The following is an 18,521-nucleotide window of genomic DNA, read 5'->3' as shown; positions in this document are numbered from 1 at the left end:
TGCTCTTTTTCTTTCTCTCTCTCTCTCTCTCTCTCTCTCTCTCTCTCTCTCTCTCTCTCTCTCTCTCTCTCGCTCTCTCTCAATTCAATTCAATTCAATTCAAGGGGCTTTATTGGCATGGGAAACATGTGTTAACATTGCCAAAGCAAGTGAGGTAGATAATACACAAAAGTGAAATAAACAATACAAATTAACAGTAAACATTACACATACAGAAGTTTCAAAACAAGAAAGACATTACAAATGTCATATTATATATATACAGTGTTGTAACAATGTACAAATGGTTAAAGCACACAAGTTAAAATAAATAAGCATAAATATGGGTTGTATTTACAATGGTGTTTGTTCTCCACTGGTTGCCCTTTTCTTGTGGCAACAGGTCACAAATCTTGCTGCTGTGATGGCACACTGTGGAATTTCACCCAGTAGATATGGGAGTTTATCAAAATTGGATTTGTTTTCAAATTCTTTGTGGATCTGTGTAATCTGAGGGAAATATGTCTCTCTAATATGGTCATACATTGGGCAGGAGGTTAGGAAGTGCAGCTCAGTTTCCACCTCATTTTGTGGGCAGTGAGCACATAGCCTGTCTTCTCTTGAGAGCCATGTCTGCCTACGGCGGCCTTTCTCAATAGCAAGGCTATGCTCACTGAGTCTGTACATAGTCAAAGCTTTCCTTAAGTTTGGGTCAGTCACAGTGGTCAGGTATTCTGCCACTGTGTACTCTCTGTTTAGGGCCAAATAGCATTCTAGTTTGCTCTGTTTTTTTGTTAATTCTTTCCAATGTGTCAAGTAATTATCTTTTTGTTTTCTCATGATTTGGTTGGGTCTAATTGTGCTGTTGTCCTGGGGCTCTGTGGGGTGTGTTTGTGTTTGTGAACAGAGCCCTAGGACCAGCTGGCTTAGGGGACTCTTCTCCAGGTTCATCTCTCTGTAGGTGATGGCTTTGTTATGGAAGGTTTGGGAATCGCTTCCTTTTAGGTGGTTGTAGAATTTAACGGCTCTTTTCTGGATTTTGATAATTAGTGGGTATCGGCCTAATTCTGCTCTGCATGCATTATTTGGTGTTCTACGTTGTACACGGAGGATATTTTTGCAGAATTCTGCATGCAGAGTCTCAATTTGGTGTTTGTCCCATTTTGTGAAATCTTGGTTGGTGAGCGGACCCCAGACCTCACAACCATAAAGGGCAATGGGCTCTATGACTGATTCAAGTATTTTTAGCCAGATCCTAATTGGTATGTTGAAATTGATGTTCCTTTTGATGGCATAGAATGCCCTTCTTGCCTTGTCTCTCAGATCGTTCACAGCTCTGTGGAAGCTACCTGTGGTGCTGATGTTTAGGCCGAGGTATGTATAGTTTTTTGTGTGCTCTAGGGCAACGGTGTCTAGATGGAATTTGTGGTCCTGGCGACTGGACCTTTTTTGGAACACCATTATTTTGGTCTTACTGAGATTTACTGTCAGGGCCCAGGTCTGACAGAATCTGTGCAGAAGATCTAGGTGCTGTTGTAGGCCCTCCTTGGTTGGTGACAGAAGCACCAGATCATCAGCAAACAGTAGACATTTGACTTCGGATTCTAGTAGGGTGAGACCGGGTGCTGCAGACTGTTCTAATGCTCGCGCCAATTCATTGATATATATGTTGAAGAGGGTGGGGCTTAAGCTGCATCCCTGTCTCACCCCACGACCCTGTGAGAAGAAATGTGTGTGTCTTTTGCCAATTTTAACCGCACACTTGTTGTTTGTGTACATGGATTTTATAATGTCGTATGTTTTACCCCCAACACCACTTTCCATCAATTTGTATAGCAGACCCTCATGCCAAATTGAGTCGAAGGCTTTTTTGAAATCAACAAAGCATGAGAAGACTTTGCCTTTGTTTTGGTTTGTTTGGTTGTCAATTAGGGTGTGTAGGGTGAATACATGGTCTGTTGTACGGTAATTTGGTAAAAAGCCAATTTGACAATTGCTCAGTACATTGTTTTCATTGAGGAAATGTACGAGTCTGCTGTTAATGATAATGCAGAGTATTTTCCCAAGGTTACTGTTGACGCATATTCCACGGTAGTTATTGGGGTCAAATTTGTCTCCACTTTTGTGGATTGGGGTGATCAGTCCTTGGTTCCAAATATTGGGGAAGATGCCAGAGCTAAGGACGATGTTAAAGAGTTTTAATATAGCCAATTGGAATTTGTTGTCTGTATATTTGATCATTTCATTAAGGATACCATCAACACCACAGGCCTTTTTGGGTTGGAGGGTTTTTATTTTGTCCTGTAACTCATTCAAGGTAATTGGAGAATCCAGTGGGTTCTGGTAGTCTTTAATAGTTGATTCTAGGATTTGTATTTGATCATGTATATGTTTTTGCTCTTTATTCTTTGTTATAGAGCCAAAAAGATTGGAGAAGTGGTTTACCCATACATCTCCATTTTGGATAGATAATTCTTCGTGTTGTTGTTTGTTTAGTGTTTTCCAATTTTCCCAGAATTGGTTCGAGTCTATGGATTCTTCAATTACATTGAGCTGATTTCTGACGTGCTGTTCCTTCTTTTTCCGTAGTGTATTTCTGTATTGTTTTAGTGATTCACCATAGTGAAGGCGTAGACTCAGGTTTTCCGGGTCTCTATGTTTTTGGTTGGACAGGTTTCTCAATTTATTTCTTCGATTTTTGCATTCTTTATCAAACCATTTGTCATTGTTGTTCATTTTCTTCGGTTTTCTATTTGAGATTTTTAGATTTGATAGGGAAGCTGAGAGGTCAAAAATACTGTTAAGATTTTCTACTGCCAAGTTTACACCTTCACTATTGCAGTGGAACGTTTTACCCAGGAAGTTGTCTAAAAGGGATTGAATTTGCTGTTGCCTAATTGTTTTTTGGTAGGTTTCCAAACTGCATTCCTTCCATCTATAGCATTTCTTAATGTTACTCAGTTCCTTTGGCTTTGATGCCTCATGATTGAGTATTGCTCTGTTCAAGTAGACTGTGATTTTGCTGTGGTCTGATAGGGGTGTCAGTGGGCTGACTGTGAACGCTCTGAGAGACTCTGGGTTGAGGTCAGTGATAAAGTAGTCTACAGTGCTACTGCCAAGAGATGAGCTATAGGTGTACCTACCATAGGAGTCCCCTCGAAGCCTACCATTGACTATGTACATACCCAGCGTGCGACAGAGCTGCAGGAGTTGTGACCCGTTTTTGTTGGTTATGTTGTCATAGTTGTGCCTAGGTGGGCATATGGGGGAGGGAATGCTGTCACCTCCAGGTAGGTGTTTGTCCCCCTGTGTGCTGAGGGTGTCAGGTTCCTGTCCAGTTCTGGCATTTAGGTCGCCACAGACTAATACATGTCCCTGGGCCTGGAAATGATTGATTTCCCCCTCCAGGATGGAGAAGCTGTCTTCATTAAAGTATGGGGATTCTAGTGGGGGGATATAGGTAGCACACAGGAGGACATTTTTCTCTGTTAAGATAATTTCCTTTTGAATTTCTAGCCAAATGTAAAATGTTCCTGTTTTGATTAATTTAATGGAGTGAGTTAGGTCTGCTCTATACCAAATTAGCATTCCCCCTGAGTCCCTTCCCTGTTTCACACCTGGTAGTTTGGTGGATGGGACTACCAGCTCTCTGTAACCTAGAGGGCAACCAGTGGGTCCGTCTCCTCTATACCATGTTTCTTGCAGGATGACAATGTCTGCATTACCGATTTCTTTGGTGAAGTCCGGGTTCCTGCTCTTTAGGCCAAAGGCAGATGACCTCAGACCTTGGATATTCCAGGATGATATAGTGAAGGCTTTTTGTTCCATAAAGTGTCCAATGTTGTTGGTCGGGGTTTGGCCTCAGGCCAGTAAGTGTGAGCAGAGCCTGCTGAGCATCTGGTACATGCCGTTGGCTTGGGCGAGTGTAAGAGTGGGGGTTGGGCCTGTTTGCCCGCTCACTACCTGGGCGTATGTGTGACTTCCATGTTGATGCCCTCTTTGCGGGGGTGGGGTGCATGGGGTGGGCAGGAGTGGCATGGGTCTGATCTGAGGGGGCCTAAATTGGGTGTGGGCATGGTTGATGTGGGGGGGGTGTGTAGGTCCAGGGGGGGGTCCTGGAGGTCTTGGAGGGTGTCTCGCTGGTCTGGGTGGGGTGTCTATTGATCTGTTGCTCCTGTGTGAAGTGTTGGGGCTTCGTTTGAGAGCGATGTCCTTTAGAGTCCGGGCAAAGGTGGGCACTGCTGCCTTGTAGAGGTGGACCTGGTCATAGAGGCTGTTCAAGTCCAGGGTGGAGTGGTGGGCCAGAAAAACATTTGGTTTTGAGGCACAGTCACGGGAAATGCTTGCGTTTACCCGCTGTATTGTAGCAGGGTGGAAGTCTTTTCGTGGTAGCAGGGTGGAGATGACCACTTGTGCGTTGGGGAAAGTAGAAGAAGCTTTTTCAATCACTCCCTTCAGTGCTGTGGCCACCCTTTCCTGCTGTGCTCTCAGGTCGTTTGTGCCTGTGTGTATTATTATGTGGCTAGGTGAGCCTAGTTTGTCCTCAGACAGAAGGTCTAGGGCGCGCTGGGTGTTTGGACACCAGAGTTTAGACACACTGTGTTTGGGAAAAAGTTTTTTTTCTTCTATATATTTCCCATTTGAGTCCATAAGAAGGACAATCTGTGTCTTGTGTTTGTCCTCAGTGGGTGTGGGGGGGTTGTCAGGAGGGCTATCAGGGTGGCTGACAGGGGGGGTGCTCAGAGGGGGTGAGAGCTGCTGGGCTTGGGGTTTTTCTTTTGTCTGTTCTGTTGTGATGTCGTTTCTATGGTCAGGGTCTGGTGTGGACTGTTCTGCTGTGGTGTCGAGACTTTTGTCGGGTGCTGAGGTGGGCTGTTCTGCTGGCGTCTCTGTGGGGATGGCCACCTCCCTAGTGGGTTGTTCTCTGTCACATGCCATCCCCCTCAACCTCTCCTCCAGCAGTCTGATCCTCTCCTCCATCCCCTTCTCCCTCTCCTCCTGTAGTCTGATCCTCTCCTCCATCCCCTTCTCCCTCTCCTCCTGTAGTCTGATCCTCTCCTCCATCCCCCTCTCCCTCTCCTCCTGTAGTCTGATCCTCTCCTCTAGTGCTCTGTTCTTCTCCTGCTCCTGCTCTTTCTCCTGTTGATGTTGTCTCACCACTGTCCATAGTGCAGATATGTCTTTCTCCACCTCCAGCTCTCCAGGTCTGGTTAAGGGGGTGTTGTTGTGCTGGACTGTTGTCTGGGTCTGTGCTGACTGGAGTGTGATCACCTGCTGTTCCAGCTCCACCTGCCTTACCTCCAGCTGGGTGAATTTATCCTTCATTTCAATGAGGGAGAAGTACTCTGTACTGGGAGGTTGACTGTCTGCTGAGGGTTGCTCGTCTGTGGGGTTATATGGTGAAGAGGTTTGGTCTGACCCACTTGGGGTGGGTGTATCTTTATCAAGGGAGAGCTTCTCCTGCTGGGCTAATTCTTTGATTAGGTGAAAGTCCAGCTGAAACTGTTTGTGGTTGCCCTGTACCAATACTGTTCCAGACTTATAGAGATTTATATTAGCTGACTCCTCGTCCTCATTGTCAAGAATCCTGAGTTTCCACCCCTCGTTAACCCCCCCTCTCTTAACAGAGGGGTAGTGTGCTAATATAGCACTGTGCCATGCCTGGGGATGGTTTGTGTTGAAGATAAGGTTGCTGATGTTCCCATTTTTGTAATAGTCAGCAAAAAGTGTCTCTTGATTTTCCATAAGGAGCTTCATTTTGTGATCTTTTCTTGTCTTGTCATTTTTTACATGCACAGGGTACTGTATTTTAATTACCTCTGAACAGCAGGAGGGAGCTTCTAAGGCCTCTCCATTTGGTTGGGGTAGACTATTCGACTCTCCTGCCATTGTTGGGCTAATGGGCTTTGACACCTCTCACTTGACACTTAAGTGCTAGTTGAAGCTGTATCAAGCTTGGCAGAATTATATTACTATTCAGTCCTTATAAAGTAGTGTCATGTATTTTTCTTCTTGGCTTTTGGAAATCAAATATAGTTTCAGACTAAACATTACTCACTCAGTTCCAGGTTGGGTGGTGTTCTCAGGTTTCTGTTGTTTTCCAGAGGATTTGCTGAATATAATAATTAATCCTTGGTAGATGTGAACCTTCCAGGTGATTCCGTAAATCCGTCCAAAATCAGGTTGTAGGTTTTGAGTTTTGATTTGAAGTGAAGGTTATGTTGTAGAGGGTAGCATCCTGTATGGGTTCCTGACAAAAAATCCAAGTTTATCTAACTCTAAATGTATCTTTTTTAAAGAAAATGCTGAAAAATGCAGGAGCTCATCTGATCGTGACCCACCTCTCTCTCTCTCTCTCTCTCTCTCTCTCTCTCTCTCTCTCTCTCTCTCTCTCTCTCTCTCTCTCTCTCTCTCTCTCTCTCTCTCTCTCTCTCTCTCTCTCTCTCTCTCTCTCTCTCTCGTTCTCTCTCTCTCTCGTTCTCCCTCTCTCTCATAAGTTATCTGTGTGCAGTAGATCTGAATCCCATCTTGGAGTAAGTCCATATGTGTGAAATATCTCAGTACCAGCCACCATAGACAAGGCTGGCCCACATTTATCTCTCCTCTCCTCCCTGGTGACCATTTGTTGGTTTAACTCTCTAATCCACAACAGTATTATTGTGGATAAACGGCAGAAATGATTGAATCCTCCAGTGCTGAACAGTATCAAGCCTGGTCCATATGTGTCAGCTTTGTCACCCTCATCCCCACCATCACTACATTTCTAAGGCCATTAAGACTGTAGTAATGGCTCTTGTGCAGATTATAGCTCTCGCCAACGCTAACCTCTGTTAGCATCTGCTATGGCTTTCTGATTCACAATCTTACCGTACTGTGATGCAGGCCCATAGACCCAAAGCCGCTTTAGAGACCAGCCTTTGTTACCCTCCGCCTGGGTATGAAACAGACATCGTTCTGACTTCAGAACTGTATGTTGTGTTTACCTCAGAAGACGTATTCACAGTAATTGCCTTTTTCTGCAACACTCTAGATTGCATTGTATTCATTAACCAGGTAAGTTGACTGAACACATTCTCATTTACAGAAACAACCTGGGGAGAAGTTACAGGGGAGAGGAGGGGGATGAATGAGCCAATTAGAAGCTGGTGATGATTAGGTGGTCATGATGGTATGAAGGCCAGATTGGGAATTTAGCCAGGACACCAGGGTTAACACCCCTACTCTTACGATAAGTGTCATGGGATCTTTAGTGACCACAGAGAGCCGGGACACCTGTTTAACGTCCCATCCGAAAGACAGCACCGTACACAGGACAATGTCCCCAATCAATGTCCTTGGGCAGTGGGATATTTGTTTTTGACCAGAGGAAAGAGGGCTTCCTATTGGCCCTCCAACACCACTTCCAGCAGCATCCGTTCTCCCATCCAGGGACTGACCAGGACTGATCAGAGCCAGCAGTGGGATACAGGGTGGTGCTGCTGGTTGAAATCTGAAGTCAACTTTAGTTTCTACCAAGCGTGGGGTGGTGGCATATTCCACCTCCCACTGAGGAGTACTGGCACTGACTGACTGACTGACTGACTGACTGACTGTGTGTGTGTGTGTGTGTGTGTGTGTGTGTGTGTGTGTGTGTGTGTGTGTGTGTGTGTGTGTGTGTGTGTGTGTGTGTGTGTGTGTGTGTGTGTGTGTGTGTGTGTGTGTGTGTGTGTGTGTGTGTGTAGGGCAGTGGTGGTCGGTGCTGTTTAAGATGAGCGAGGATGGCCTTATTTCTATGACAGCATGTTGGATGACTGTCATTCATATTCCATTCACCCAGTTCAATATAACGGCAGTAGGTTTAGGCTACTACATGATACTCTAATATCCCTATTCCCATCATGAGGTTGATACAACCTAGCATATGAATGAACGTTTACAATGTTTACAATGTGCACACAGGTCTAGAGACAAATTTTAGGTGACAGATGTAGTAGTAACATAAGACACATGGATAACATATAAAGACATAAGACAGCTGAACATTAAAGTAACGAACCACATGTTCACGTTGATCATGAGACTGGTAATGGAGATATACTAAGGGACGTTCTGGCCCTCTTATTTTCTCCATTGTGCTGACAGACTGACCAGACACATGGGCACCTAAAACAATTGGACACACTAGACTTATAGTCTACACATTCCACTAAAAGCACACATACCAGAGAAATATGCCTAAGGCAACTGGACACTAATGATAAGAAGAGACATAGAGTCTGCCAATTCCAATAAGGACATACCAGAGAACATGCTGGGGCATTGAATTAAATACAGGGTTGAGTCATAGGCCTAGAGTATAGAGGGACATATATTATTTTTAAGACAAGCATGGGTCTGGCCACTATTATAATTTAACTGAAAGCAGATAATGGGCGTTAGTAGGCGTGAACAAGCAGGAAGCCTGAACTAAAAAGATAAGGATGGCAGGAAGAATTAGGGGAAGTATGCTTATTTGCATATGGGGTGGACCCATATGCTATTTATGTATAAATGTTGGAACCGGTGTGTGTTCCGCGGGGTGTGTTCCGCGGGGACATGCCAGTGGGCTGTACAGTTGTAATAAAGAGCATGTTTGATTTTAAAAGTTCTGGTAAGCGTTGTATTTGAAAATGATTTTCCACGACATAATTGGCGAGCTGAGCCAGGAGGGACAGGGACTGAGGAATGGCGTTCAGGGCTGGAGATAGTTTCTTTGGACAATCTGGCAAACAAGGGTGGCCGCCCAACTAGACGGTAAGCAAGTTCTTACAATAGTTGAAATGTTTGTGTAAGATTGGTTCAGAGATACTGTCTCAGCGAGAGGAGCGCCACGTAAGTCTCTCTTTCAAATTTCCTAAAATGAAACCAGTAAATACAAAAGAACTTTTAAATTCAATGAATTTGCATGTATGTGTAATTTGGGGAATGGTATTAAATATAAATGTATGCGCATGTATAGAGACTGAGTGAATAGGTGCTGTGAACTTTGCTTGTGTTAGATGTAGAGTGAGCATGCATGCGCTCGTTCAGATCAGACCGTTCGAATATGTAGCTTAAATGATGCGGTTGTTTGCGCATCTGGCTGAGATGGCTGGTTAACATTTTTGAAAAGGTCTGTTTGGGTGGGATATTCACGGCGCGGCAGAAGGGTCTGTTGGTGAATATTTAGTAGTTAAATTAATATTTCATGGTTACCGCTTTGAAAGAAGGACTGAACGGATGAAATATTTAGAAGGCAGGAAGAACGTTAGCCCGATTGTGCGGCGTTCAACTGCAAAAGTAGCTTATACAGTCAAAGCATAAAACAGTAGGTTGTAGGAAAACGTTAGCCCGATTGTGCGGCGTTCAACTGCAAAAGTAGCTTATACAGTCAAAGCATAAAACAGTAGGTTGTAGGAAAACGTTAGCCCGATTGTGCGGCGTTCAACTGCAAAAGTAACTTATACAGTCAAAGCATAAAACAGTAGGTTGTAGGAAAACGTTAGCCCGATTGTGCGGCGTTCAACTGCAAAAGTAGCTTATACAGTCAAAGCATAAAACAGTAGGTTGTAGGAAAACGTTAGCCCGATTGTGCGGCGTTCAACTGCAAAAGTAGCTTATACAGTCAAAGCATAAAACAGTAGGTTGTAGGAAAACGTTAGCCCGATTGTGCGGCGTTCAACTGCAAAAGTAACTTATACGGTCAAAGCATAAATTAGTAGGTTGTAGGAAAACGTTGGCCCGATTGTGCGGCGTTCAACTGCAAAAGTAACTTATACGGTCAAAACATAAATCAGTAGTTAAATAAATATTCATAGTTTCCGCTCTGAAAGGAGGACTGTATGAGTGAAGTAGTAGGTGCAGGAAAAACGTTGGCCCGATTGTGCAGCGTTCAAATGCAAAAGAAATCCTGCGAATAAAAAACCGCTCTGTCTAGCTACCAGGGTTTGGTAATTCAGTAGGTCACGCCATAATACTACTCTAATAATAGAAGAAAAGATAAGTATTGGGGGTTGAATAGAATATGAAGACAAGCTGATCCGATTAGACAGTAGTCTCGTCATATTGTAGAAGTCTAGGCTTATGTAGGTGGAAGTGAATTAAGTCAATAAGGAAAGACAAGTTGTGTGTGTATGTAGGCAGAACGTCCAGGAGAGGGAGCGCGCAGCTCTCCTGTGACAGAGTAGAGTTGATGAAGGGTGTCGTTAACTGCTATTAGGCAGAGGGAAAGAAGTTAAGAAACATCGAAGTAAAATAAGTTATAAGCAAGGATAAAAACACTGATGTGATAAAGTAGTAAGCGACCATAGTAAAATTACTAAAAAGGTATCAAAATAAAGTATAGACAAAATAAATAACTAAAGGTAAAAGTAAGACGTTAGATAGAGATCTTAATGGAACGGGCAGTGGACCTGTGTGGCTCAGTTGGTAGAGCATGGTGCTTACAAACGCCTGGGTTGAGTGTTCAATTCCCACGGGGGGACCAGGATGAATATGTATGAACTTTCCAATTTGTAAGTCGCTCTGGATAAGAGCATCTGCTAAATGACTTAAATGTAACGTAAATGTAATATTAACAATATGTACACTTTCTTTTCCAGAAAGAATAAGGGAAAAAAAGGGTTTTTTAATCTTCTCTGGTCAACAATGTCATTGGAGACTGCATTACTGTGGAAAGCAGTTAATTAAAGTCAGCCGCTTTAAAAATAAAAATATCTGGATAAGGCTAAAACATGGAGTTCTGGATGAGTGAGTCCAGTCCCTTTGCGATTATTGGCTTATGATTCACTAGTGAGTACACCATGTACTGGGAATGAATATGCATTAGTAGATATATTGGAAGGGTTTTTTCCAATTCAGTTTCAAATTGGGTATGCAAAAGGATGAACATGTTTTTGAAAAATGTATTTAAGTTGCTCCTAAAGAAAGGGGGAGTGGAAACATATTAATGGTCTCAAAATGCCCTGAATCCTAGGAATTTCTTGTGAAAGACTGATCACCTTTTACTAGAAATTGTTGGAACAGGTGGGATATACTTATAAAATGTTTAAGACACTAGACTCTATTCAAACTGTATAATATTATCAGGCCACTCATGAGAGAAACTGAGACAAAAGGGCTATTGGGAAAATAGATAGTACTGGTATTTAAAGTGTTTAGTATAAATGTTAATTATTAAAGGGATGTTGTCTATTGAATAGATAAGGTCAAATTTGAGTTAAAGTAAACACTAAGGATTGTTATCATGAATATTGGGTTGGAAAATGTATAAAATAAAAAATATAACTGTTTAGTTATTTGGATATAGAACTGTTTAACGTTAATAGGCTTAGGGAAGCTCTGGAAACTAATCCTGAGACAAGGAGGTTGACAGAACTTACAGAATTTTAGATTAAAGGTTTTTTGTTTCTTTCGTTTTATAATGTCATTGGAATTGGGATGATAAAATGTAATGTTCAATTGAATAAATAGGTAGTCTGTTGTGCGAAGATACCCATGAATGAAGAAGAAAGAGACCAACAATAACATTGGCATAGAATGAAACGGATGGACGTTTTCCATTACATTACAAATAGTGGTAATATTGCAAATGTGCAATTATTATTATTATTATTATTTTTTATTTTTTTATTTTTATTTTAATTTCTCTTTTTCTCGTTTGGTCAATTTATTTTTGTTTTGAGGAACATAAGGTTGTGTATATGTTCCTGAGGAGGGACTGATATAAATGATATATAAATTGACTTAAGGATGTTTTAAGTATGTATCAAACAATGGCAGTTATGGGTTAGGGGACTTATAAATGAAGGTAATGGTAGTAAAGGGGTGTTATTTCTAGAAATATGTATAAAAATAGAGATAATTCACAGAAAAGGAAAGATAGCTGGCTGTGTAAAATATAGGGACAATTCTAAAAGTAAATAGAACAATTCACATATCTAAAGATATGGTAAAAAGAATAAGTGGTGGCATTTTGAACACTAGAGCAAAAGTTTAAGAAACTTATTACTTAGTTTTGATAGGATTGGATATTAATCCAACTGGAAGACATTTGACTGATTACATGTTATTGTACAGCAGTTGATGTAGGGAACATCATTTGACTATCATTGAATATTTCTGTGGCAGGAGGCCAGGTATTTGAGGCAGAATGGTTACATAGGGCTGTTATTAAAAATTAAGATTTAGTGATCTTGCTAATGTTGTCAGGAAATAACCCATGTGTTAGTGTGTATGTCCTCAGGAAAAAACAGCCAGAAATGGAAGGGCTTGGGCTGCATTCTGGAGACTGAGTGTACATCAAGATACACCAGGCTGGTGGTATACTTCTTACAACACTGCAGTGGTAAAGTTCTTTATGTCTCTCTTTGGTGGGTGCATAAGTCTCACGAGAAGTAAGGTCCAGCTGAATAATGGGTGAGCTTGAAAACACCATGACAGAGGATGTGGAATCAGAGAGAGAAAGAGAGAGAGATTAGATTCCACTATAGACATACTGGGTTGAGTTTGGAGGCTACTTGTTTTATTTTTAATACATCATGTGAAAGAGAATGGATAATAGGATATTATACTCTAAACAAACATGTTAAAGGGATTGATATGAAAGCATATACAGTGTTGAATTAATTCAAGAAGAGAGAATGTTAATTGTAGGTTATGCACATGATTATCAGTTGAAATGGAGTAGATGGGAAACTAAGTAAAAATGACATGATTTGGGAACACCTCTCAGAACCTGTGGCCGAAAGGGGAAGACTGGGTGGAAGCATGAGGAAGCTTTTTAGGGCTTTTATTTTTGTGGAGTCCAGCAGAAAAGTATCCTGGAGGCATAGAGTCAGGTAAAGAGAGAGTGGGAATTGTCATGGTCTCAGATTTCAGTTTGCATGAATATATTTATGCATAACACATAACATTGTCAATGCTGTTATGTTTTGTCTGTTGTTTTCCAAGTCTTATGTTTAGGAAACCAGAAGGAGAGGGGTTCGCCAGCTTCAGCTGGAATGTCTGTTTGTTGTGTGATGAGTGATGGAAGTAAGAGGATGTATGGTGCAATCTTAGAACAGAGGCCATAAGTCTCTAAGTATGAATGCTTCACAGAAAGTAGGCAGAAACCTGAACCAGGATGAGAGGTTCTGCGTCTGATGATCCAAGGGGACCAGAAGGACCTCTCTCAGTGGTACCAGGAGATCTAGTCCACGTTGGAGGGATCCGGAGGAAGTGGGATCAACCGAGGAGAGATGGACCCTATGAGGTGGCCAAAGCAACAAGAACGGCCGTCCAAGTGAAAAGAAGCCAGACGTGGTACCATCTGAACCACTGCAGCTGAGTCCCAACAGAGAGAAGGATACAACCACATAGAGATGAGGACACTGAGGATGCTGATTCACCAGGAGGGAGCCTGGAGGGAGCAGGAGCAGCGGAAACGATTGAGATGCCAGGGAGGAGCCAAGAAAACAGTAAATCAAGTGAAAGCCAAAATATGACACGTGCACCGACTAATGCACCCAGAAGAGGAGGAGAGGCCTCACAAGGAACAGAATAAGAACGTTTCTTTCCTAAAATTGAAACCCTTCCAGATGGAAGCTAAGTCCGGCCTGAGGAGGGAGCTTCAGGTGAAGAAAGAGGAGGAAAAGTCCCGCAAGCTGAAGAAAATGGGGATTACCCCACAATTGACTTTTAAACTTTTGAATGGCCTCCTTTACAGACAATTGATGTTAGAACAACAAAATAATAATGACATTGACATAACAGAAGCAACAGTGAATGCTAGTATAGAAACAACAGACTAATGCACAATCAAGATGTATGGTGGGAGCAGGAAGAGAAGAATGAAATCAGCCGAACAATCCAAAAAGACTGACAAGGTTAGAATCTATGTTCCACCTCAATGTATAACAGAAGCAGGAGAACTGAAGTCTATCTCAATCATAAGGATCAAACCCTTATCGGAGATTGCACTCTGTGGATGGACACATCACCAAACAAAGGGAGAAGTCGTTTGGGACCCGAAAGGATGTGACCTGACATGAATCAAAGAAAAAGACGAGTAGGTGCTCATCATGAACAAGATTGAACCAGTGGAAGGTGAAGACCTACCCCTGCACCTGAACAGGAAGAACCTGTGACAACAACAAGGGTGGCGGCTGCTGTGACGACCACAGTAGTTACCACTAGATGACATCGACTGCCCTTACCAAGCAGACCACCGTGCCAACAAAGCAACCTGAGACATCAGTCAGGAGAGTTTTTTACTGACATTTGGAACTTTCTGATAAACTCTAATGATCTACCTCAAGATAAGAACATTGAAAAAGCGACAGAATTAGATATATTAGAACCACTCAAGGACAGCACACGAGAAGAAGTAGTGAAGAACGAGTGGTACAAATGGGTTAAGTCTATGGCAAACAAACACAGAATGGACAATTGTATTTTGTGTAGAAAATCACCTTTGTCTGATCTTTTAATAGTCTCTGAACCAGCATCATTTAAAAACTGTGTAAGTTGGAAAAATGACCATTGTACCAATAGAAAGTATTCTATTTCCTTGTGTGACATTGAATGTAGGATTGCTCAAGGGAGCACTAGAGGCAGAGCCATGTTAAACGAGACTAAGTTGGGAGACAATGATTGTGCTGCCTATGAAATTAGAACTGAATTAAATGGACCCCAGTTAGACAGAAGTACTGTGGTTAAAGGAAAATATGAATGTTTTTACAGACACCACACTGAAGGAATTGATGTAGGAAACACCACTGTAGAATGTGATACTATTTGGGTGCTAGAGAATGCGGGAGTTCGTAAAAGTAATGATAAAGGATTGATTATGAATAGAAAAGGGTTGTGTAGTTACATAACTCAGGTTGCGCCATCTCTTACTATGTTGAAAAATCAAGACAGAGGTATTGCTGATAGTTTCTGGATGTGTGGAAAAAACTAACTGTTGAATGTATTGCCTGATGGATGGATTGGTCCTTGTGCCTTAGTTAGAGCAATTAAATAGGTTACTATTATTGAATCACTCCATGATGACTATGTTAAACCTAGAGTTAAAATGGCTTATGATAAGGATCCTGAGGTATACCTTAATGCAATTGGACTGCTTAGAGGTCTACCTAGGGATTTCAAGGCCAGAGATGAGGTTAAATCAGGATTTGAATCTATATTTTTGTGGATAACACCAAATATGAACTTAGAATGGATTAATTATATTTTTATACCAAATTTGATCTTTTACTCTTATGAATATTGGAGATGTTTGGTCTAGTTGGTTTTCTTTAATGTTTCTGATTGGATCTTTTACTCCTATTTCACATTGGAGATGTTTGGTCTAGTTGGTTTATATGCTTCACTTTGTTTTAATTTTTTGTATTTTCTTGTTTATCATAGGTATTTTAATTTACTATCCCAAAGTCTTATTTGTATCATTTATGTGGCTAAATAGCCCCAGAGGGGGGATTGTAGTAGTAACATAAGACACATGGATAACATATAAAGACATAAGACAGCTGAACATTAAAGTAACGAACCACATGTTCACGTTGATCATGAGACTGGTAATGGAGATATACTAAGGGACGTTCTGGCCCTCTTATTTTCTCCATTGTGCTGACAGACTGACCAGACACATGGGCACCTAAAACAATTGGACACACTAGACTTATAGTCTACACATTCCACTAAAAGCACACATACCAGAGAAATATGCCTAAGGCAACTGGACACTAATGATAAGAAGAGACATAGAGTCTGCCAATTCCAATAAGGACATACCAGAGAACATGCTGGGGCATTGAATTAAATACAGGGTTGAGTCATAGGCCTAGAGTATAGAGGGACATATATTATTTTTAAGACAAGCATGGGTCTGGCCACTATTATAATTTAACTGAAAGCAGATAATGGGCGTTAGTAGGCGTGAACAAGCAGGAAGCCTGAACTAAAAAGATAAGGATGGCAGGAAGAATTAGGGGAAGTATGCTTATTTGCATATGGGGTGGACCCATATGCTATTTATGTATAAATGTTGGAACCGGTGTGTGTTCCGCGGGGTGTGTTCCGCGGGGACATGCCAGTGGGCTGTACAGTTGTAATAAAGAGCATGTTTGATTTTAAAAGTTCTGGTAAGCGTTGTATTTGAAAATGATTTTCCACGACACAGACAGTGACACATGGACAGACAGTGACACATTCAATACTGCCTTGCACACTCTTGCCTGCATCTAGCTGATGCAAACTCTTGCAAACAAGAGTTGGACAAATTCAAGTATGTTTATTGCTGTTTCGTTCCGTTTGCTAAATGTTTTTCAACAGAATCGGTGGAATGAATACACACCCCTGATCACATGTCAACACAGTTCACTTTCATAGCAGCCACATTCTGTCACCTTTTCCCTTTGCTTGTGGACTTCAATGCACAACACATCAGCTGTTTGTGATCAGGTGAACAAAAACATATTAGCTAAAGCAACGTCACAGTCAACATAGTTAATAGAACTAAAGTGTTAGTAAACCCACTACAATCATGCAGTAACGTTACAGTGTACAGTCAGTAAGCAGTTGGTGGCAATACATTTCTTTGAGTCAACTACTCACCACATGTTATGCACTGCAGTGCTAGCTAGCTGTAGCTTCTACTTTCAGTACTAGATTCATTCTCTGATCATTTGATTGGATGGACAACATGTCAGTTCATGCTGCAAGAGCTCTGATAGGTTGGAGGAAGTCCTCCGGAAGTTATCATAATTACTGTGTAAGTCTATGGAAGGGGGTGAGAACCATGAGCCTCCTAGGTTTTCTATGGAAGTCAATGTACCCAGAGGAGGACAGAAGCTAGCTGTCCTCTGGCTATACCATGGTGCTACCCAGAGTTTTCCTGTTTCTGTGTTTGCCCTGATATGGTTCCCAATCAGAGGCAGGTGTTAGTCATTTGTCTCTGATTGGGAGCCATATTTAGGTAGCCTGTTTTGTGTTGGGTTTTCTTCTGTCTTTGTGTCTATGCACCAGATAGGACTGTTTCGGTTTTTTCACATTTATTGTTTTGTATTTTGTAATGTTCACGTTTATCGTCTTTAATTAAACATGATGAACACTAACCACACTGCGCTTTGGTCCTCTCCTTCGTCCACAGAAGAAAGCCGTTACAATTTTAAAATATTTTTTTATGAAATTCCCTGAGGATGGTCCTCCCCTTCCTCCTCTGAGGAGCCTCCACTGGTGTAGGGTTTTTTATTTGGCACGGGTCTCTAACTGGCATTACGGGAAGTGGTTGGTATAGTGATAGCTCGTCCATGCCGGGGGCGTGTTGCCAGCGGCACCAAAGCACCGTCTCAGTGAGAGGAGTGGTACAACCAGCTGGTGGCTAAGTGTCCCAAATTTCCATGGCAGTGGAAGAGAGAGAAGAGCCCACTCTGGCACACCACACACACACACACACACACACACACACACACACACACACACACACACACACACACACACACACACACACACACACACACACACACACACACACACACACACACACATACACACACACTCAGACAGATGCCTCTCTCTACGTCAGAGAGCATTGGTGGTGTGTAGAGTGCTGATCCTGCTTTATTTATAGAATGTTGAGTAATTTGTCATGATGCTCTCCCTGTTTACCGTGGAGAGTGGAAGGGGGGAGGGAGAGGAACATTCCCGTTGAGAGACTGTTAGAGGTCTTTTTAGATGTCAGAGATTATTGCTTTTGCCATTTGATGGTGTTTATCGCGTTCTATTGCATCTCGTGTGTGATAACTGTATCCTTTGAAAAGATTGTGTTTTGAAGTTGCTGTTCGTGCTGTGTAGTTTCACCCATCCCTGTGTAGTATCACCCATCCCTGTGTAGTATCACCCATCCCTGTGCAGTATCATCCATCCCTGTGTAGTTTCACCCATCCCTGTGTAGTATCATCCATCCCTGTGTAGTATCACCCATCCCTGTGTAGTATCATCCATCCCTGTGTAGTATCACCCATCCCTGTGTAGTATCACCCATCCCTGTGTAGTATCACCCATCCCTGTGTAGTATCACCCATCCCTGTGTAGTATCATCCATCCCTGTGTAGTTTCACCCATCCCTGTGTAGTATCACCCATCCCTGTGTAGTATCACCCATCCCTGTGTAGTATCACCCATCCCTGTGTAGTATCACCCATCCCTGTGTAGTATCACCCATCCCTGTGTAGTATCATCCATCCCTGTGTAGTATCACCCATCCCTGTGTAGTATCATCCATCCATGTGTAGTATCATCCATCCCTGTGTAGTATCATCCATCCCTGTGTAGTATCATCCATCCCTGTGTAGTATCACCCATCCCTGTGTAGTATCACCCATCCCTGTGTAGTATCACCCATCTCTGTGTAGTATCACCCATCCCTGTGTAGTATCACCCATCCCTGTGTAGTATCACCCATCCCTGTGTAGTATCACCCATCCCTGTGTTGTATCACCCATCCCTGTGTAGTATCACCCATCCCTGTGTAGTTTCACCCATCCTTGTGTAGTATCACCCAT

Source organism: Salvelinus alpinus, chromosome 11 (assembly GCF_045679555.1).
Source record: "Salvelinus alpinus chromosome 11, SLU_Salpinus.1, whole genome shotgun sequence".
Lineage (NCBI taxonomy): Eukaryota > Metazoa > Chordata > Actinopteri > Salmoniformes > Salmonidae > Salvelinus > Salvelinus alpinus.
Note: the sequence above shows the minus strand (reverse complement) of the source record.